General features: G+C 34.6%; 1 long non-coding RNA gene across 1 annotated transcript; it reads left to right on the forward strand.

The window, feature by feature from the left end:
- The first annotated feature begins 10,650 nt into the window (after positions 1-10,650).
- Positions 10,651-18,044, forward strand: LOC145674414 (uncharacterized). The gene is made up of 4 exons (XR_014128924.1): positions 10,651-10,709; positions 13,475-13,651; positions 14,880-14,976; positions 17,871-18,044. It is a non-coding gene; the product is annotated as an uncharacterized LOC145674414 (long non-coding RNA).
- The last annotated feature ends 6,309 nt before the right edge of the window (positions 18,045-24,353 follow it).

The following is a 24,353-nucleotide window of genomic DNA, read 5'->3' on the forward strand; positions in this document are numbered from 1 at the left end:
TAAATAAATAAAACAGCTTACTTTGGCGCATTACCTTTTTCTGCTTATAGGGGTCAGTTTTAAAAGTGGGGATTGCAAATTTTGAACTCTTCAGGTGGGAATATACCACAAAAGATAAAGACAAATCTATTGTGGGGATCCTAAACTTACATGAAAAATATTTCTCTCTGTGTCACTCCTTTTCCTCTATTAATATTGACGCTGAATTTGTTTCTGAAAGCACCTCAGTCCTGTTTTTATTCTTGCTCTAAAGCGGTCAATGTTCAAAATGGAAATGGGTGTTTTGCACTCCTTCTTGTTTGAGTACAATGTCAAGAGAAAATATAGAACTTACTCTTCGAACACAGAGCTTCACTATACAGCAGGAGCACGATATATGTAAATGAGTGTAACGATGAATGTCCCTCAACCTCTCCTACACCACTGGACCAGTTTTAATTACTTTGACAATAGATTTGAACGTTACCAAGCATAGGTTATCATCCATGTTCCATGGACTAAAATATTTATTTTAAGAAGGAAGCGAGATGTTCAACATTTATGAAAAATGGAGTAGTTTCCAAAAATGTTCCATCTTAACTTTGGAACGACTGAAGTAGTTTGAACCAGACTTGGTACCATATGACTTACAATCTTAAAAAAAAATGCACCGAAGTAAGTAAGAAGTGGCACGTGTAAGGTCATCAGAAACGAACGATGTTAGTATTGAATCCATTGCTTTCGAGGTACCCTTTATATCCAACTTATGTATACGGAAGCAGAAGAGGACTAGGGGATCAAATAATTAGGCAACAAATTGAGAATCTCCCGATCCTGTTAAGTTGCGAAAATGAAACCTAGAATATAAAATCTTCATTTAAAATAATCAGATCAGTGCCCTAGAGTTTGTAGAAAGTAAGACACTTCTATCATTCATAGGGTGATGAGAAAGGAGCATTAAAAAGAAATAATTCAAAACTACCAACTGTCGAATCCATAGTTTTCGAGATCGCTTAGAATAGTGAAACAAAGTACAGCCCCCATCGGATGTAGGAGTGACAAGATGTTATAAACAAAATGTGTACTATTAATGATGAATGCAAACATTTTGGAGTTCAGAAAACGAGTGACCCGTCGGATATTACTTTCGAAAAATACTACCTACCACTGTATAGGTTTTCATAACGTCACTTTGATTAAAGGGCATATTGTGCGGGAGGGGGAGGGGGGTTGAACATTTATGCTGAAAATATGCCATGTATTTTTATGAATACGCTTACTTTGAAATTTGTATCTTAATAAGAGGGCAACAAGAGTTAAAATACTTTCCACAAACTTATTTTTCGAGGTTTAAGAAATTTAACTAAGTATGAATCTTATATAGTAGCTGAAATGTTCAATCTTTGCACAATAAGGACACTTTATTTATTTATTTATTTTGACAAATAGTTAACCTCTCTTCCCGCTTTGTGTTCCAAGATTCGTTTCCAACGGATTCGTTTCCGTGATGTAATCACAAATGAAAGTCAATATTGCTTTCAATACCATATAAAACAATAATGCAAAATATCATTTTCGTTTTAAAATGGGAGTTTTTAGAAACGGTGGGACATGTTCATATTTTTTTGATGATTAATTTATTTGCCAAGCTACATATCCCTAACTACTGGAATGTATGTGATAGTTCATTTTGTATAAAACATTTCAACTGACATTTATTCACTTAGCATTATGATTTTTTTTTAAAAAAAAATCATTCTTTACTTTCGTAACAAATGGAATATTTTGTTCAAATATCATGTCTCTATAAATATTCAGTAAACCACTTCTACTATTTCATTTAATAGTATACATTGGCCCCCTTCCTCTACCAGGAGCGGGATTTGTTTGTGTCTTAACTTTGAATATATGGGTCGTACTAAGTTAACCCGCCACTTTCATTACTGAAAATCGTGAAAAATTAAAGTTATTGTACAAGACTGAAATTTTGCCTTATATTAGCTTATGATTCAAAGAAACAAGTGCATTATATGATTCCATTAAACATCTCGTTCGTCGCTGGGTATACGCACGTCTTTGTGTGCTTGTTTTGAAAATTGTAAGGGAGGTCACACTTTCATGATCGAATTAATTTCCAATCAAAAAACGGATAATAATTATGATCCATTTTTGTCAATATTTTTGTGATTTCTTTTAAGCATTTAATTCAAATTTATATAAAAATTTGATGTAGATTGTCAATAAAATGTAAAAATCCATTGTTTTTTTTTAGAAAAAAGAGAAATTTAATAGTGAATTAGATTACTTACTGCAGTTAATATCGTTGCTAGTAGACTGATTGCATTTTTTTACAGTAAAGCTTTGCAAACCAATTAACTAAAACAGTAGAACATTATTAGAAATGTAAAAGCCCAATTTATATTAATTATATTTCTTGTGTGACCTCCCGTTACAACGTGACCGCTGTTACAATGCCTGTGACATCCTGTTACTTATCTGTGACCGCTGTTACTTCGACAGTGACATTGATACATATCAATGATTATCTTAACTTTATTAGGTGAGTAGGTCTGTTCACAAGAAGTATTTTACTACCTAATAAAATGTTGAACTGTATATGTGAAATATTTTCTGCATATATTTTTCTCATTAGTTACAATAGTGGAGTACTACAAATTAGTTTGTCTTCAAAATATTGCTCTCCAAAGTTAGTGATGCATTAAGAGATTAAAATGAAAGGCTACTTATTTCTTAAATAAAATAAGTTTAAACAGAATTCAAAAAACTTTGTTCTGAACACTTTCGCAGATAACATGGCAACTTCATCTTTTTACTGTCCTTTAGTCTAACTTAGAAGAATTACAAAGCAGAACACATTTATTAAATGCATAATGAAATATTCGCTTCTTTGGTGTCATGACTTTCACTGGGGGATCTATTATAGCCTTCACATCACTTAAAGGCGATAAGGAGGTGTATCCTTTTTCTTAGGCCAAATGAACTGTCCGGGTCCTGAATACTGCACTACATTTATATGTATCACATTACAGCTGTCCAATTTAGTAATAGTCCCAGGGTACAATATTCCATTGAGCTTCACAATTATCCATTGTCCAATAACTAGCTCTTCTTCTGTCGTACTCTCTTTTCTTTTCAAGTTCATCTTCTGTCATTTTTGCATGTCTTCTACGTTGCTTCTCTCGATCCTTCCTTGTTTTTTCTTCAAGTGCCGAACCACTAAGCTTCCTTCTTTGCCTGGCTTTCTTGTGTGAAAGAAGATTTTCATTTCGATCGTGTAAATATCTCCGTAGGGTGGATTCTGATTTTGAAGATGTTGGAGTCTGAACATCCATCGCTATAAAGGAAGTAAAAAGAAACAAATACCTGTAAAGCAGTGGTTTCAAATTTTAACTTATAAAACGTATTCGTTTAAAAATACTGATCATCGTCTGAAAAGATCTACAAAATCTCGTAGCGTAAACAGTGTTTTGCAGAATAATTCCAGCAAACTAGAAGCAGGCCCTTTTTCCTACAATACACTGTAGGACAAAATAAAAAAAAATATCAAACTGAACGCAGCGTCTTGATTCTTTGTTTAGGAAAATTATGGAAAATCTTCATACCATTCTGTAATAGTACAATACTACGAACTCTGATGCGTTAATAAATTATACTTTCAATTAATATTACATGCACTCACAATAAAATATTAAAAGTGCTATTCTTAGAAGGACGTAAATCAGTTTTCAGTGGCCTCCGCTAATTGTCTATATTTCACTCCACAAAAGGCCGAATGGTTTCCTAAACTTATTTGTATTTAAAAGAAAGTAAAGCAATCAATAAGATTTAAAACATGCTGAGAGATAAACACAAGCCTCTAATCCATCTCGTATCTCAAATATTTCTAAGAGACTTTTCATTACTCTTTGCAATTCTTAATTCTGTAGTTTTATATAGCTTGATCATTAGAAAGAGTCTTCTAATTGAAACATGAAGTATCGGCGGTCACGCATGTAACAGCGGTCACTTTTTGTATCGTCGGTCACGCAAAAAAATAGCCAATTCGTGGCCGCTGTTACAGTGACCGCCCTTTCATTTTCGGGCTATAGCTTCAGCTATCGTTTTCACGTGAGCTTAATCGTGCTGGCCTCTTCAGTAATATTAGCATTGTGAATGTGATTTAAAAAATAGTAGTTTATTTTACATACAGGAATCAACTTATTCTTTGAATCAGGCGACCGCTTTTACGTTTTCAAAAGTCATGCCTGAAATTTTTAATATATTTTGCACTTACCTGCGTAATTGATTGCTTGTATGCTCGATTCAGCTGCAGTCACTAATCACACGCGCCATTTTCCTTCACTAGAAAGTATTGCCAGTTCTGAACAGGTTTCGTGCGGTGAGTAATGATATCGCTTGATGGTATGACCTCCGTTACACAGAAATATCGAGACATTTGGAGGTCTGTCCTATCCACATAAATTGCTTGCGGAGATTAAATGTTACATCAGTTTATATTTCTATATGTTTAGTAAACTGTAACATCAAAAGAATATACTTTAAATTTAATGTTTAATTTTAATAAGGTGCAGAATATACTATTTTGTGTATCGGGAAACGGGACCTCCGTTACACTTCATAGGTTTATAGCTTCATAATATAGAGTTCGGAAATATTGTTCGTCATTCACTTGTATGTAAAGATAAGGACAACAATGGGGATTGTCAATCAACGCACATCTACTTTACTTTACAATTCAGTAATCCTATGGTAGCCTAGGACTGAAAGTGGCGGGTTAACGTAGTACGACCCATATAGTGAGATTATATATATATATATATATATATATATATATATATATATATATATATATATATATATATATATATACTAGCCTTTGGCTAGCTGTTGGCGCCGTTCCCAGGCCCCAGCGTATATTTGATATTGAATTCAGGAGTTGTATGAGAGTATTTATACACCAAGGAGTATGTATATTGTAAAGGAAAACACAATAAGCGGGATTGTTAAATGCTTTAAGATTCCTTGAAACGAGTTTCAAGAAAGCTATATCCGAGATGAAAGATCCCAGATAGCATGTAAGCTTAAATCAAGGGTCGCTTTCCCTTGATTTTGGCTTAGCAATGTACAGTTGAAGCGACAAGCGACAATCAACGTTTATTTTAGCTTGTTTTTAACTTGAAAAGAAGCTTGAATGCGACAAGCGACAATCAACGTTTATTTTAGCTTGTTTTTAACTTGAAGAGAAGCTTGAATTTATCAACTTTCTACTAAGCCTATTTCAAGCTTGTTTCAAAACGCTTGACGTTTGTCGATTGTTTAGAAAATGGAGCCATCTGTAGGATTGGTGAGTAGTCTTAGATATTTGGCGCTTGATTTCTTCCAAAAGGTAAACAAAGGTAAGCTCTGTGTATAAAATGTAATAGTAAGCCCTAATTTAGTTTTAGTTACAAAATAAAAAAGGTGAGTTTTTTTTTAAACTGGCGCGCTGAGCGCTTTTAGGATAATTTTATACGCTAGTGTTACTTCATTACTTTCGAAATATAGATGGAATTTTATGCTTATACTTTTTTTTTTTAAGTATGTGTTCATCCGTATAATGTATACAATTTTTAGGCATTGGATTCTTTAATGTCAGTGATGGCTCTTGACAATTAACATCAGCATGGGCGCCCAAAGTTGAGGGCAGGGTGGGACCCGGGCCCCCTTCTGGCTTACAAAAATGTATACGTAATATATCAAATATAGCATCCATGGAGATGGGCTCCTTCCTAGAAAAAATTTTTCGGGCGCCCCTGAACATCAGTACAAAAATTAGAGCGTTAACTTCAGCAGACGGCTTTACCAAATTAAAAATTTATAGGTGGAATACTTGATAACATGTTAAGGCATTACTTTAACAGGCGGCTCTACCATATTTATATCGATTTTGTGGGCATTTTTCACTAGAATAATAATAATAATAATAATAATACTGTTACATATAGATAATTTTGGAACTTGGGGGCCAAAATCTGGCAAAATCACCGTGTTTACAGGAGAAATGAGTTGGTGTTACGTAACTGTAATTACTAACATTACTAACCAAACCTAACCTAAATCATCAAAAACACAGAAAATATAGGAAGAAAGTACGAACTTCACCACCACCATGGGTAAAATCACCATGTAAAAATTATTGCGGATATTTTATGTATTTTTTTCACTTTCCTCGTTTATGTGCATATCCTCCGTTGTTGACATGCCTGCTCTCTACGGACGCAGCCCCTCGCTCCGCTTGGGACCCCCTGCTGCGCTCCTGCCCTGACTCGGTTAATGACATTCGTGCTTTTTTGTGGCCACCTAGCAAAAGTTGGTTCGTGATTTATGCAATAGCTCCTCATTTGGTAGAAGCGTCTGCTCGAGTAATGCCCAAGTATCTTAACCCAGCCTAAGCTAAACTAACCCTACCTAAACCAAAAAAAGTACAGAATATATAGCAAGAAAGTGCAAGATTTAAGCAAAATATTGCCCCCCCCCAGTTCCAAAAATATGCCGTTACATAACACTTTACGTAGCATAGCTGAGCGAGCAAAGGGGAATAGAAGCCCCGCACGGCTCGTTTTTTTCCTACTTTTTAAGTTACACACGTTTGGCATTGCAACCATTGCAGACGGTCGTTTTCCAAAGCTTCATATGTACTTACTGTCATCTCATTCCTTGCTTGCATTCATCTGCCTACCGCCTTGTCAATTAGATCCACCAAAACATACTTAATTTCCCATTTCGTAGGATTCTATATAACAGATACGATTTATTAAGTCTAAACACATTAAAATAAGTTATTTAATTAGGTAGAGCCATCTGCTAAAGTTAACCCCATATTAATAGTGAAGGTAGTTAAATGAGAATGTAAGTGTTTTAAACTTAATAAATTCTATGTGCAAATTAGTATACATGGGAAAGTAAGTATATTATGGTGGAGCTATTTGCCAGGGCGGAAGGCGGTTGAATACAAGCAAGGAACGAAATGCCAGTATTTGTATGTTAAGTTTTGGAAAATGACCGTCTACAATGGCTGCAATGCCAATCGTGTGTAACTTAAAAGATAAGGAAAAAATGAGTCCTACGGGGCTTCTAATCCCCTCCGCTCGCTCAGCTGTGGTTCGTAAAGCTTTTGTAAAGTAGTGAAATCTAGTGAAAAAATCAACAAAATCGATATAAATTTGGAGAGCCGTCTGCTAAAGTAATGAAAATTACGTTTTATCTCTACAATCGAGGAGAAAACTGCTTTGAATTAATACATTGCCTAAGCTTGCTTGTTTTAGCTTTCACCGATACACTACAAATTTTAACTGATGTGGCTTCCCCAAGAATCGGTACGGATTATATTTAAATACAGCAAGCCTGGACATTTCACTCATTTTAGAATGCATCATGCCTATTTTTGTTCCTTATGTTCTTCCATATTTATTCGGAGGTTGGTGGCAAAATTGAAATAGTTCAAATGAAGAATATAAATACTTATGTCCGACTTTATTTGGTAACAATCACTTATTCTAAGGTATACTTCATCAATCTTAGATTAAATGATATCACTCATTTCATCGCTTTACAATAAGTGCAAGGAAAGGTTCGATCAGGTATGGACTTTTGGGTTTAGGGTAAAAGAACGATGAATTTCGAAAAATTACTTATTAGATATTAACAAGAACTCAAAATGGATTATTACGCGAAAATAAGTTGGCATATTAGTTTGAAGTTTGTAAGGTAAGAAGTCGAGGGTGTAAGTTTGAGGAAAACTAGGTTTTTCGTTGCTTACATTTTAATCTTTTTATCCTCTAAAAATAGTAACTTCTGTCTCTTGATTGAGTTTAGTGGTTTTGTTTACTTTTCAGCTGAAGTCTGAATCTACAATCTCAGAAAAATATTTGCAATCTGAACGGATGTAATAAAGAAATAATGCTATTTTTTCAGGATTGGTAAAAACCGTGTTTTTTTTTAAATTCACTTAAACCGGATTTTTTTAAACCAGGTTTCTTTTATTTAAATAGGTTTACCTTAGATTAAAATAGAGTAACCATTGCGCCCCCTTTTTTTAAGAGTAAAGGTAATTTGAGGCTGATGATTCGATTGAACAAGGTCGCAACCTCGAGAAATGACCTCAACCTGCTCAAACTAGAGGTCATAGGTCAACTAGTTGTGCAAACGATTTACCAATACATAAATTATTCAGCAGTCTACTCCTTCAGCATTGGTTAAGCTTGAATTTTCCTTGTCGGAGGCATGATCGTCCACAAGTTGAGTGGGGGGGTGGGATTCGTGAAAAATACTTTTTTAACTTGTCTCTTTCATTATGATTTATTTTATGAAGTTTGGAGTTCCCGCCGAACTGCCTCTAGTGTCTGTCACACTAGCGGACGGTCAACAAAACTTTTCCACAGAAGCTGATCAAGTGTCTAAATTTATAACATTGGAAAGTAGATCGAAGAAATAGAGATTTCTGTTAGGTTTGACTGGTTTGTTAATAATAATAATAATAATAAAGGTTTTATTTAGAAAGATAGTATGAATGGTCCAGAACTATTAGTCACTTCTGGTATTGATTAGCAAATTAAATGAAGCGTATATTTCTGACTTTGACTAAATTAGATCTTCTGTACTATGTAGTCTTTTAAAAGTGTCTATTGATTTAATGTGTATAACTGTAGAGTGATTTCACTTTGCAGTTCTTTCCCTTGTGGTTCTTAAGTGGCTTCTAAAATATTCACAAGTATGCAAGATCACCGCAACGTATTTCTATCAGTTGACCTCCGTGGATGATGAATCTGTGGATTTATCACCTTTGTTATCAAGGGATTCTGGTTTCGAGTTCAAATGAAGAACAATATCTCTCGAGTGCAAACTGAGTAGTGGTTCGGATCTCACTTTAAGCTGTAGGTCCCGTTCTTCATAACCCCGCTGTTATGTCCTTAACCATAGAAAGACGAAGGTTGGTCAAATTTACCCGCACTTTCTTTTCTCTTTGCCCGAACAAATGAATTTTCCAACGTTTGAATTCTTTTGTATTTTCTTCTGTAATCTAAACTTAAATTTAGTTTTATTAGAAAGCACATTATTGTGGTAGTTTTTTTTTTTTAATAGCGCAGGTGACTAAATACATCTTTTTTAGCAACTTAGAAGTGTTAAGAGAAGTACAGTTTTACTTTGAAAGGATCATTGTAAACTTATCTATTCTTTGAATGGATGACTAAATTAACATAATCTACTTTTATACATTGAGCAAACTTAATACTCTCAGGTTTAGTATAGTAACTTGTCTACACAGGCTAATGTATTTAAAGCTACTTCATGTCTGCTAACCAAATGCGGTAGTAGTCTGTACTGGGACTTATATTTGTAATATTTCCTATTAAAATAAAATTTCACAAGTCTTAAAATAATTTTACAATTCACATTTATTAGTAGCAGCCATTAAATAACTTTAAAATACATTAGTAGGGTTAAAATTGGAATTTACAACCGCGAGCAAAAGTGTCCCCCTTAGTCTTTCACGGACCAATTATAGTTTAGTCTTTCTAGGGTTAATGTTAAGATACACGGATGACTAATGATAGTGAGTGATTATGAAGGAATAGTGGCATGAGAACGGGAAAACCCTCACGAATATGATATTGTCCATCATAAACTCATGAGGCCGGAGATTGAACCAAAGATCCGTCGCACCAAAAGGCTACGTTCTACCTCTGAGCAATCAACCCTTTCCTTCCGCAGTGACCTGGTCATAGTTCTCCAACGTAGTGGTCTTCTACACACGTCTTCCTAATTGTTCCCCACTTCTCCCCCCCCAAGATTTCTGATTAAATGGACAGCGAAATCATATTAAAATAAAATCTTTGAGTTTTGTCCCACGGTTATGCGGGGCAGCCTAAATGAGACGGTGATGATGAGAATGAATTAAATGATGGAGTGAAGAAAGTGGAGGGGAACGATAGAACCCTGAGAAAACCCACGCACACGGTGTTTGTCCACCACAAACGTACACTCATGTCCAAAATTATTGTCGCATGTCTATAAATATGTTGTTTTAAGAATAAAATTTGATAACGAATTCGCCCTGTATTTCTTATAATGTTGGTATGTGCATAATCGGCAAAGACATGTATGTGGCAAATTTCATGTCAAAAGAGCAGTAAATAAGAATAATAAAACGAGAATAAAACTTTCTTGTCCATTTGTTTTACTCATTCTAATTTACGTGCTTATAATTCTTTCCCTATAAAATTTTCTACAAATATACATTTCTCGATTATACACATAGTATCGGTATTAAAAGTATCCTGTAAAATCATTATCAAATTATATTCTTACAAGAAGACAGTTATAGATATGCGACAATCATTTTGGACATGAATGTACATTTTATTGTTGCAATGATTTGTGAAATAGTATATTTTCTAGTTATATTAACACCTTCAAAACAATATTTCCTAAAATTTATTGCAGATATCAGAATGGTATTTGGCCAAATGCAATCTACTTTAGCTGATCTTAGTGAAAGAGTATCTTCCGTCGAGAAGAAAGTCGACACACTTCTAAGTAATGATGTGAGTGTGAAAGCAGAATCCATAAACGAAGAATCCGAACTTTTTGGCCTTCTGCCTCTGAGAATGTTGGATGATTTTCAAACATTTGAGAGAAAGCTTGAAGATCCTAACTTCGGAAAGAAATATGTAAGTGTCCTATCAAAACTGTACAAGTTATGAAGCAGGTTTCAAATCTTTGTTATATCTTTTAATTTACGTCTTTTTGGAACATCTCTTTTTTGACTAAATGTTAGCATCAACTCCATTTTGGCCAATTTAGCCATTATCATGTGCATTAGCTGGACTATAATTTTGGCAGTAGCGGATCGTAGTCTGTACAAGCACCGGTTGCAATATCAAAGGTATGTAGGTACGCGCAAGTGTTCCCCTCCCCCCAAAAAATATTCAGGAAATATGAAGAGGAAAGTCTTTTAAGCTCTATTTATATATTATTGATTAAATTGTTTCTCTAATATTGATTTAATATATAAGCTATTTCCTTTTTATCAAACAACCACTATCAATGTACGTTTATACACTATTTATATACAAAACCTCTACACTCATGTTATTGAACACGAGGTAAATCGAATATATAGTATGTGCTGTAAGCCATGAATGATGGCGTTAATCCGAAAAGAAGAAAAAAAAGCAAGAAAATTGCATGCACGCAGTTAAACAAAATTATTTAATTATATAATCTATGCATTATTTTAAAATGGAAGGTCTTTCTTCGATCTTTTAGGCTTCAAATTTTCTATGACTTTATTGAAATCTGAAATGCTGCTCGCGAAGTTTCTCTGAATAGAAAGCATCGCTACCGCAAATATTTTCCGCTTTATTTTCTTTAGGGTCCAGAAACACCTCTCTCCTCCGACAATATGCATTTTGTCAGCATTTCTTTGTATAAATATACGGAACAAAAAGTCCATTTTCAGGAACCACGTTTTTTTTTTTTTTTTTTTTTGTCTGTAAAGAAGCATGAAATCTTAAGATGTTTTCCTTTGAAAATGAAAAAGAAAAAATAGTTTAACATTCCAGCAAATTAGGCTAAAGAAGACAGATGAGTATTGGAAGTGAATGATTTGATATTAATTTATGCTCTCCGCCGGAAATCGAACACAGAATCATGTGCACGAAAGACACAGAGCTAGGAATTAGACCAGTAGTAAGACATTTTCTTCTTCGAGACTCGATTGATCCCCCCCCCAGAATAGTTTTTTTTTTTTTTTTTAAATAAATCTTATCCAAGAATTTTCACTTTTGTATTATAAATGTTAAATAAAATCTATTGACTTCGAACGACCGCCCCCCAAACTTTCAGCTTGGATTCGTTTCTGCTACCACCAGACTTATATTTGTTCTTTGCGAGTTTGTTTTGTGAATAACTTCTTTTTTCGAAGCGTCTGTATCTCCCTCACCCTATGAATTGAGTCAAGCGCTGCTAAGCGGAGGAATTTGTAACTATTACAGCTGACAAGTTGCGGAAGAAAGGCAACCGCAAGAAAGCTATACGGGAAGATAGGGGCGATGCAAGAATAAATCCACTTCCCCATGTTAACAGATAGGATCTTGCTGCCATATGCTCGATATTACTGCTTCCAGTGGCAACGTTCGCTGCCACCGGAAATGTAAATCTCTCTCTTTCTTTCCGTTTTTTAATTTACTTTTTTTCAGAAATGCATCAATATTGTTTTTGCGCTCAAGAGCAGAGGTTTATTTTTTACTGATACACTACATTAATACTTAAAAATAGTTTTAGTGTTAAAAAAATATCCAGTTGCACAACCATGCAACATATAGTACCAGCCGCCGCTGAATTTTGGTCAACTTGCCATTCATACTTGCTAATATAGTCATTTAGGCTGCAATTAAATCTTTTGCAGTCAATTTTTTTTAGAACATATGAAAAACCTAAAAAAAAGTAGTTTATCTTGGTATTTTTCTAATTCTTCTGTTTACAACAGCACTTACATTGTCACAGTAGATTAGATATCTTTTATCAGTCTCACCTATCCGTCACGGTAAATTGGGATTCCTGAATCTGGTTTCTCCATAGTCTAGTCAGTTGTTTGATTAGTTTCTAGTGTATTTTTAGTTTGGGTTGGGTTTTTCTTGTTAAGATGCGTGCATGTGTATGTATATATTTTTGTGATAGATCAATAGTGTTATCAAGACATACCCAGCATTTGAAGTTGAAAATAATTAAAGAGATTTTATTACTTCTAGTCAATGAAGGAACAAATTATATTGTGAAACTGTTTGATTTGAGGATATCAAAAGATAAATAATATTAGAGCATCTTTGTAAACTAGTAGACAAAAAGTACCAAATTTTTACTTTCTTTGTTCCTAAATTCTGTTACCTATAATTTAAGGTAAGTTGAACCAGTTTTAGCTAGTTTCTGTGCGTCATTTAGCTATTTTCTGACACTACTTGTTGGCAGCACTGATTAACCCACTGTTTCTAGTTACTTTTGGAAGTGTATGTAATTTCCATACACACACACACACATATATATATATATATATATATATATATATATATATATATATATATATATATATATATATATATATATATATATAGTATTTTTTTTAATTCAAACGGACAATGGTCCTTTTAAATAACCGCAATTCCGATATAAAGCTGAAAGTTACCAAATAAATCCCAGGCAAACAGTTTTTGTTAGTCACGTAGCCCATTTGATACGGCCTTCCATGAAACTCAGAACTCCACGCCCTTTTTTTTCACACTTCACATTACGGTATTTAAAAATTAATCTAGTTTCATTCATGCTTCGTTATTTTTTTTCCACTGGTAAAAAAACATAACAATACGGACCCTTATATATATTGTTTTTCTTTTCGATTTCAGCATGCATTAGATCTAAATAATTTCCTTTTTTTCAGGTAAAAGTATTACTGTCAATTGGTGGTAAGGATTTAAAAGGTTTCGCTCACAATGCAATAAGAAGAACTTTGTGCGACAAGCTCGTAATGGAATACTCCTACTCTGGCAGGAAACCAAGGATCATGAAGCAAAAAAGCACACCTTTGGGTCCACCCAAATGTGCAAGAAGATCCACAGTAAGTTGATTTGAAAAGTTGTACTGAAATATTTAACTTCATTTATTTATTTATGCTAGTAACAATACAAAATTCCAGTTTGCTAATTACTAAGTCTTCTCTCGTACTGGACGTGTGTTCTCATATTAGTATGTCCCAAGCAATCAGAAGTAATTCTTCATGAATAAAGTATGTTTTGAGTATTTTAGGATGCTTTTACTGTCAAGTAATATAATATGTAAATGTGTTCACCCTTACTGGGTGAATATAAAATCTGTGTAGAATATATAGGAAATTCAATAACTAATCCAACACTCTATGTTGTAAACAAAGCTTTACTGGCAAAGTACACATTTAAACAAATCTGCTTGAAAAAGCATTCAAAAACAATTTGTAAGGTGTACGGAAAACCTAAAACCAAATAAAATTCCAATTTAGGAATGATTCCAGGGCTAAATAAAGTGAATAGTGTCAACGAATTTAAATTGAAGTACAGTGTAGGAATCACTATGTGAAGTATAATTTTGCACCAGACTTTTCGTGTATACCTGTAAATTTTATACTGTCTACCAGACGAATGTAACTTTGAAAGAATATAACTTTGTTGGGTTGGCAACACTGTTAGTCTGGTAGTATTACATAGTATGCCAAACTGTGTCCCCTGTCGATATTTTAAAGGTGCAAAATTTCAGAGCTCTTTGTCTAACACTAGAACGCAGATAAAACACTAGAAGAATATAGCTTTCGAAGTTACCATAATTCCAGTATAAAAAGAGAAAAGTTGCAGACTTTCAAGACGGCAAATAGTCAAACTTTCGTCTTTCTGTCGTCTTCGTCTTTCAACTTTTCGTGACAACGAAGTTAGCCAAAACCTATTTTTTTTTGTAGTGTTATTTAAGGTGACTTGAAACGTTGACTCAAAACCATATCACCACTAAGGGCACCGGAAGAAAGTCTTGTTACACTTGTATAGAAAAATGTAACTTTTCCATTATACAATATACCAAAAGTGTGGTGAAAGATAACTTTCTATAGTACCCTTACATAAAAATCACAAAATAGGAGCCTAGCTTAGGTGACTTGAAAAATAATATAGGAATTAGTTTCAGCTCTAGGTATCCACGTTTACAAACCATACCATAATTCCGTAAAGCTATTTAAGAGGGAAATTTATTTCAAATGACTTTTTTCTTTTTTTTAAAGAATAAAAATCGCTAGTATTTGCTTGAAATTCTATCTTTCTTTTCAGCTGCTGTTCGTAAGATGTACACCGACGCAACAGAAGAAACGGTGAAGGAAGTATTGGGTCTTTGGCTGCAGCAGGCGAAGCCTAGACTACTGCGTAGGTAAGTATAGTTTTACCTATATTCCTTACAATCACGAGAGAGATCGGAAAGTTCTTACCATCACTAAATAAGCTAGGGATCTGCAACTTAGTGAAATAAGATAAAATGTTTACCTTGTATGTACTTATTATTTTATTATCCCTTATAATTTAGGAACTTGCCTGTTACTTTCCTCGGAGGGTGGAAATTTTAACTAAAATCGAGATTCATTACTGTTTACATTTTTATTTTCTTGTCTTCTGGAAGAAAGTACCTCTGTTAGTTTAATTTTATTTTTTGATTACTCCTATCTGCTGATGAATTTTTTTTAAGACTAACGTTTATTCCTTGATTAATTTTGGTGTTGATTACTTCTTTTCTATACTGAAGGAAATTTCATTTTTTGAAAACTGCGATGTCACAGTAATAGAGAGATAGGCACTTTCTGTTATGTTTGCCTTCTAAAAACATTTCCTACCTGCTGCATGAAAAACAGAAAGCAACTAACCTCTTTTTGTCTTGACTAATTTTAGTGTTATTTTACATCTTTTCTATCTACTGAACGAACTCATCTCTTGAGAGAAAAACTACAATACCACCCTCTTTCTTGATTGATTAGAGTTAATTACTTCTTTTCTATACTAAATGAAACCATCTTACATTCTGGAAAACTCTGGAATGCCATTGTAATAGAGAAATATGCAATTGCAGAATCTTCCAGACGATAAGATTATTTCGTTCAGTATAGAAACAAGCAATAAAGCACTATAATTAATTAAGATACAGAATGGTATTGTAGTTTTTTTTCCTTCTCAAAAGATAAGGTTTCATTCAGGAGATAGAAAAGAAGTAAAATAACATTAAAACTAATCAAGAAACAGTTTTTTTTAGAAGATAAAGACTTCAGCAGTTAGAAAATTTTGTTAAAAGACAAAATAATAGTAAATGCACATTTCTCTCTTACAAAGACATTCCTGAGTTTCCCGGAAGATAAGACTTCATTCAGTATGAAAAAGAAGTAATCAACACCAAAATTGAACAAGAAACAAAGGTTAATGTTTTATCCACAAGATAAAGACTTCATTCAGCACTGGCAGTAATAAAAATAAATTTTAAAAAAAAGTAAGAGTAGTTTTTTTCCCCAAAGACAAACAGATTTCAATAGGATGGAGCACGCCAAAGTATGCGTATACGTAAACACTCAACAACAAATTACCAGGAAAATAAATAAGGAGACATAGGTCTTAAAATGCATTCAGAATTTGACTGGATTGAAGTAAATGAAGTGATTTGCCTGCTTTGGGCCATGTACACTGAGAAATGTTTCTGCTTTCAAAGATGGGATATAAAGAACTAGGTCGATAGGTCCCAGGAGTATTTATTACTTCTCTATAATGAATTGTGAAACGACGCTAATGATTCCGACACGACGTTCCATGAATATGGGTCAAATAAACTTAGTGTTACAGTTACGGTAATGAGTCATCCTTTCTTCATTTGATATGTATGATGAAGGCAATATGCATGTCTTCCTATCAGTGATTCTTGTGTTTTGAAAGAATGAAACGTTGCAAAGATGTATTCCTCCGCTGTAAGGCTCAGGATTGAAATCCGTTTGTTTTACTGTCACAAATAAATCCAGAGAATTGTTGCTCAACACCTCCTTACGTATTAGTCACCAGTAACTTTTTTTTATATTTTTAAAGAGAAATATTTCATTGAACCTCTAAGATATGTTCTAAACTCGTTGCAAAATGGTACGAAGTTGTCCGTGTGCACGGTACCTATTTTAGTAAATTCTTACGCTTTTCCTGTAAATTGCAACCTACACTTTCCCATGCGTTCTGTTGTACATTACGCAGGATAACGCCTTGTAGGTCATCATCTATCATTTGTGTTGCTCCGTGAAGAATACAAGGTATATAGGTTCACACACTTATGGCCTATCTTTCCTGTGAATCGTGAGATCAGATTGCATTTCATACAAGGCATGGAGAGAAAATTAAAGAAATAAGTAAATATTTGTTCTTCCATCCCTCAGTGATTTCTTATATCAGTGATCACTTCGTTTGTTTTTCGTAACGCCGTGTTCATACAACAGTACCGAGTGAGTCAATATGACATTTTCTGGATTTATCTCAATTGATGCTCTCACAGAACAATGCACGTTTTCAGCTAGGAAAAAAAACTTCTACTGAAAATTTACTGGCACTAGAACATTGAAATAGGTAAAGTGAATAAATACCATGCAGTGGTACCAGTGATGAAACGGGTCACATACTTCGTGACTCGTGATCACGAAGTAGTCAGATCCCTGACCCTGTATGACCCAGACATATCCGTGCGATCCCGAGACGACTAAATATCAGACTATGGGAGAGTATGTTGTAATTGTAACAAACGCGATTCTTTCGTTTCAAGTGTTTCTTATGAGTGATCGTCAAAATTTAATCGAATAAGGCTGTAAAACGTAAAATGTAGAATATAAGGGATTCCGCTGAACCGAAATAGTGTTTGCGTAATGTTTGTGTATAGTAGTGTTTAAAATTACTTTATTAATTTTCAGTATGGGAAGATGAATTATATTGTATTTGACAGTCAAGACACTTTGAATAAGAAGTGTCACACTGCAAATCTAACATCTGAATATGTGAGCTCGATTAGGGAATATTAATTCACTATAAAAATTCTACCGTAATGCTATAGAGATCATATTTGGAGTGCTTCCAAGCCATGGATCACCAGATCTGAGAAACGAGTGCCAGACTCTGTTGCCTTGTGTGGCACTTACTTCAAAGAATAATAATGTATTTTAATGAAAGCGTATTTATAAGGTAAACAATATGAATGTTTTCTTTTAACTGTGCAATCAATTACATGTTTTTCAGTACGTATTTATGATCGTTATTTTGCAGAGAACGAAGAAATTCAAAACCTGTAGTGGAAGGTGACACCGTTGAAGTTGAGGAACCCAATTAAGGAAATAAGTTAGAAATAATACAAAAAATGTAAATAAGTTCAATAAATAACATTGTAATACAAGCTGATTGTTTTCATGAAACCTTATATCAGTTATTGCGTAGAATGTAGGGATAATTTATTTCAATTATGTAGCAGCAGGATGCGAAATAATAACAGTTATGATCGGGGAGAGAGAGGAGTAGATAAATAAGTAAAAAAAATGCACTGGAAAGTTTTGAAATGAAGATTTCATATATTGAACATCCAAAATTATTGAACTATGTAAGGTTAGGGATAATGCTTAACCACTAGGTTGTCCACTAACTGCACAGATTTACTGTAAATAGTTTGTATACTTCTGACAGTGTCAGTGTCACCATATCTCGCCAGTAAATTGAGGATGAATTTTCTTCCAAAATTTTGAAGTGTGAGAATGGCCATCCTCAGTATTTCGCACCCTGTGTAGCAGTGGTTCTAGGATTTAATTTATATTTCTTTCCTGAAATCTGATAATTTAAAAGTTTGCTTAGCCCTTGACGTTTGTCTAGTGGTGTACGTCTTTGCTGCGCCTAGGGTCGTGGTTGATTCTCAGTGGAAGACCTTACAAACACTGAACGCATTACTGCGGATTTTACAAGTCTGTGTCTCATATAAAGCTTCGTGCTGAAACGGGACGCTCAACTTCAACATCAAACTGTGGTTAATGGTAAACTAATTGGATGCTGATCTGCCAGGTCGCATAGTATATTCACCAAGGAACTCAGGAAAAGTGTTGTTTCTATGTTGAGATAAGATACTAATCTCAATAGACTGGAGTATGGGGTATATATTCAACACCAATGTTGTGTGAGACATGGATTTATAATTTAACATGATATCTCAATAATGTTACTCAACAGAAATAAACCTCGTGCTGCAAAGACGCATAATGGACGAAGGAAAGAAGCATAATACAGATTGTGAAAGTATACATATTTTGCTTTCATTTTGACCGAACACAACTATTCTTTTTCAGAATATTGCTTATGTAGGTTTAACAGTTACTTTGTCCTCACCTTTACGTTTATTTTTCCAGAATTGTTGTCTATATGAGCTTGATTTCATTTTGTATAAGGTTTGAAGTGAGGTCCAGTAGTGTCAATCTTGATACAGATTTATTTCTGCACGTGAGAAAATGATTCATCTGGTTGGCGTCATGTATAATGTTTGATGTGAAGGTAAGTATAATGTTCAGTGTGTAAGTTACATAAATGATGGTGTGTGTTCTTTTGCCATCTGAGGGTGTTTGGATATTGCCACCACTTTATTGGCATTCTTTTAAAAATATTGCAGAAACCATAGCCTACTACTATGTTTACTATTAATAGTAAGTATGGTATGGTTTCCCCTATATATATTTAAAAGAATGTCAATAAAGTGATGGCAATATCCAAACACCCTCAGATGACAAAAGAATACACACCATCATTTATGTAACTTACACATTGAACATCATACTAACCTACACATCAAATATTATATATGTTGCCAAGCAGATGAATCATTTTCTCACGTGTAGAAATAAATTTGTATCAAGCTTTACTGAGAAGCTTGCAATAAACGAGACATATTAAGCATGTGCTAAACTTGAAGTGAACAGCTTGAAATAAGCTTGAGTTGACAAGCCTGTAGCAAGCATTATGTACCAAGTTTGAAATAGACTTGAGGTAACAAGCCTGGAGCAAGCATTATGTACCAAGTTTGAAATAAACTTGAGGTAACAAGCCTGTAGCAAGCATTATGTCCCAAGTTTGAAATAGACTTGAGGTAACAAGCCTGGAGCAAGCATTACGTACCAAGTTTGAAATAAACTTGAGGTAACCAGCCGATAGCATGCTTTATGTACCAAGTTTGCAATAAGCTTGAACTGACAAGCTTGAAACAATCTTGCAGTACAAGCCTACAATATGCTTGTCGCCTGTCAACTTCGTCGCTTGAATCAGCCTTGATATACGCTTACAGACTTGTCGTAACAAGCTTGGGACAAGCTTATATCCTTGTCACGACAAGCTTATATCATGCTTGTGGCAAGCTGTTTCTGCTATCTGGGATGTAAGGGTAACCATAATAGATTATAGAGTAACTGAGTTCATTATTCATATGGAGACTTCTTATTCCATGTGCTTGTAATATAAATTGTGAAAATGGAAGGTAGTCAAATAATTTTTTGAAGGCTTCAGTAATAGCGCTGTCATGGGCGGCGATTAGGGGGGCAAGAAGGGCAGTTGCCCCCACTTTTTTGAAGTGACGCCCTAATTTATATAATTTCATTTGGAAATCTAAACAGGGTGTCCACAGAATTTCGAGAAAAGATCTCTCACTTTTCCCTGATTTTCCATGACGAAAGTTCCAGATTTCCCTGACTCCTGAATAACTTAAAAATATATAGAAAAAGGAAAGAAACTCCAGCCTCCACACTCCTCATAGTTGGCGTTGTTTTCTTCCGTTTCTGTTTCTTTCTTTTTTCAATTTTCTTACCAAAGGAATGTAAATTTACAAACATATACATTAGGCCGATATTGATTAGGCCTACATATTACATAAAATGTAAATTTAGAAACGAAAGTGTGCAGTATACAGAGTACTTAAAATATGAAAAAAAATTACACATTATATGCTTACATATTGTAATACCAATTACACAGCATTATAATATAGCCTATAGTAATAAACAGTTCGTACATGATTTTACTGATTATTAAAAAAACACACACATATTATGTAACACATACTTTTGCTGGTACAATTGTTAAATGCAACTCATTTAGGAATTTCTTTTATACTTTCTCGCATAGTTTTCTTCTCATTGATCTGCATATCCTTCTTGTTGTCTCCGCACTTTAATTTTCTTTTCTTCGTCCTCCAGCTCCTTTAGTTGTTTCTGAATCTTCCGTTTCTCTCGTCTCCAGCATTTATTTCTCTTTTCTTTTCCAGATACACCTGATATTGTCTCATTGAACTTCTCACTGAATTTATCATACCTCTTGTAATTATTAATCCTGATGATCCACATATTCTCATCACAGAATCATATATGATCCGTTGAGCCACCAGAGATTCTTCTTGTAAGTTGTCAACAATGATAATTTCATTTATTGTAAAACCACTTTCAAAAATGCGTTTCCATGAAAGAAGATAAAACACAATTTCATAACTGACCATAAGTCAACGAAGTTCTTCCCATTTCCTAAGACTAAGTAAAAAAACTCATCAAGTCCAATACAATCTCTATCATTGGCTATGAATTCATTCGAGTGTTCTTAAAATTCTTCCGTCTGAGCTTTCACTATGAGCTGGAGATAATATTTCTTCGAGTTCTCAGCCACTTGTCCAGATATCCTCTTGGCACCATGCAATTCTTCTGGAACAGCGTCTACTCTTTTGAGCAAATATGTCAGGATGCAGTGAGATATGTGTTTTTCCCAGAAAATTAGTTTCAACAACTATATCAGAGAACACTGCCTCCCTCAATATCATCATTGAGAACACTGCATTTTGCATCCCGTAATAATAGAGAAATCAATCCTATTTCATAAATTCAGTAATTGAACAATGCACCTAAATCAATTTTTCCCTGACTTTCGCTGACTAACCTGCCATTTCCCTGACTTGACCTGGTACATTTTTACTGCCTTGACATTTCCCTGACTTTCACTTATTTTCCAGAATGTGGACACCCTGGCAAATGTTTTGTATGTATTACTGTTTCATAGGAAAAAAATGCTGCCATATGATATTTTCCGTTGCGTGAGTACTTATTGGATTTTTATCTTCCCGTGGAGTTAATAAAGCTACAGGAATTGCGTTTTAATTGCAATTCAAAGCAATTAATATTGCAATTGCATATTTCCTTAAATGCCATAGCATATGCTTGCAGTACTTACTGTATTTCATTTTCTAAGAGTAAAAACATTCATTTAATGGCATGTGCGGAATTAAAAGTATAAGTTGTTCATTAATTCCCAGTTTCAATGTAACTTCTGCAAAACAAGCGTCATTATTCATTACTATGATTAATATTATCCCTTCTATTTATTTGTTTTGCAAAGTTATTAAATAATCTGATTACACAATTTTCCAGATAGAATTTTAAGATGAAATGAAATGAAATGAAATCTTTAAGTTTTACGTCCTACGGTTATGCCGGTTAGGCTAAAGGAGACGATGATGATGAGCGATGAATTAAATGGTGGAATGAAGAAATTGGGAGGAAACGGGACAACCCCGAGAAAAACCACGCACACGGTGTTTGTCCACCACAAAGTTCACTTGGCGGGGGCTGAGATCGAACCCGGGACCCCAAACACCAGAGGTGAACGCTCTACCACTGAGCCACCGCGGCCCAGAATTTTAAGATGTTCATGAGCAAGAAGTCTCTTCTTACACTTTCGTTGTTTAAGAGTATAAAAGGCTAGGCACCTACATGTATTGCTCTTACGAATTTACTTTTAATTTTAATACGATTTTAAGTGAAAAAGATAGTATCCTATTAGTCATGCAACCTTTCATCAAACTTCGTTAGAAACAACCAGCAAATTTAACATTGATATACAATTGTTAAGATCGTGTCTTTCCCCCACTTCTAACGTACAACCGCCGCCACTGACCGCTGTGTTACCTAAGGAATCAAATGCAAAAAGATGCGCGGACTACAGGACTGTTAATTTCGAATCACATGCAGAAAACAAAATATGTGTAATGTTGAAATAAAATCTTGGAGTCCAATGTCCTGCAAATATAACCTTTAGGCTAAAGGACACAATGATTAATGCAAGTGAATGATGATGGAAGAATTGTTAAACGAGAAAGTGGGAGGAAATGGAAGTATCTCGAGAAATCCCACGGACACGAGGTTGTCCACCACAAGCTTACTTGTCCTGGAATGTTGAAATGTCCACCACGAGCTTGAGAAAAATCGTCCGGGGACCAACCAGAAACATCCTTGAATGCCGTTATTAAATCATAAAAGCATTGTTTTTCACCGTCTGAAAGTTCAGAATTCACTTTTACTCTAGTACAATCAAACTGATCACTTTTAAGTGGTTGAGGACCATTGTCAAGCGTAAGGTTAGTACACAAATGTTTTTCCCTACCTTCTACCGCATTACCTAAGATCTTATTGCGCCATAAAAGAAATAGCTTTTTGGTGGGATTAGTTATCCAAATATGTGAATTAACACAATCCACGTGTGACACTTCCACTAACAAATTGACAGTACTTGCTAAAAATTTGTTAGGTTGCTACCAATTTCTAGAACCTGGCAAATCAAAATATTTGGTGACTAAACACACACGTTTTTGTACGAGCTGGCAACCGTACAGAAGACAAAGCCTTAAAAGCTGTTGCGACTAAAGTTGCAAGTTCATGAGATACATAATTAACGTAAGAAGAATCTGGCAACGTTGAAGGCGGAATCTTTCCAAACCTTGTAACTTCTAAAGTCAATTTATTCTGATCTATGCTACCCCTGTGTGGAAGCATAAAATCCTGTCTAAGAAGTGGAGGATGTGTATACGTAGGAACCACGCTAAATGGATCACGAAAAGTATGTGATCCCAGCCGGAATCGAACTAGAGCTATCTTATTAACTGACAGAGTATTCCTCGTAACCCCTTTTAAAAAAAACTCGCGCCCATTAATGTAGCACCACGTGGAACAATATGACAGCCTATACACGAAATCTGAGAACCAGAATCAAGAAGATTATGGCCCTCCTTTCCACTTACAATAGCGTTAATATGTGGTAGAATTCGTTCTATGTCTATAGGGATTTAACACGCTTAACATTCAGTGGCCCTTCATCATCAACCCTCTGTACTAGTTTAAATTGCTCCTACAATGCTGAGCAAAATGATTCTCTTTGCCACATTTGTGACAAATTACAAGACGTCTACTAAAATTCCGTGAATTACCACTATTATTGTTGTCACGAGACTCACTGTGTTGTTATCTCTGACCATTCCCCCTACGGGAGAAAAAATACGCATAAAGTTATTATTATTATTATTACGTGTTAATCAGTTGCGCTGGTCAGTATTTTTTTCACTCTCATCTACTTTTAGAGTAAGCTGATTTAGCTGTTTCTGAATTGCAGCTAACTGATCTTTGTACTCTTCTCTCGGCTGTGAAGCGGAAACAGGAGAGTTCAAAGTCCGAGTCGAAACTTGAGAATGCTGAGTTTGCACTAAATGTGTTTGCTGCAGAGCTGAAGTCTCCGGAGGATTTAACTGAATCGAAGAATTTGCTAAGAATGGATTTATTTTCATGATTTTCTCTATTGCTTTACGTTCAAGCAACACACGAGCTTTTTGTTCCTCAAGTAAATCTCGACGTAATCCTTCCACAGTGTCGTATTGTTTTTTTTTATTGCGAAACGCATGTATTCAGGAATAAGTCT

The sequence above is a fragment of the Thermobia domestica genome, chromosome 17 (genome assembly GCF_964235325.1).
Source record: "Thermobia domestica chromosome 17, izTheDome1.hap1.1, whole genome shotgun sequence".
In the NCBI taxonomy this organism is placed as follows: Eukaryota; Metazoa; Arthropoda; class Insecta; order Zygentoma; family Lepismatidae; genus Thermobia; species Thermobia domestica.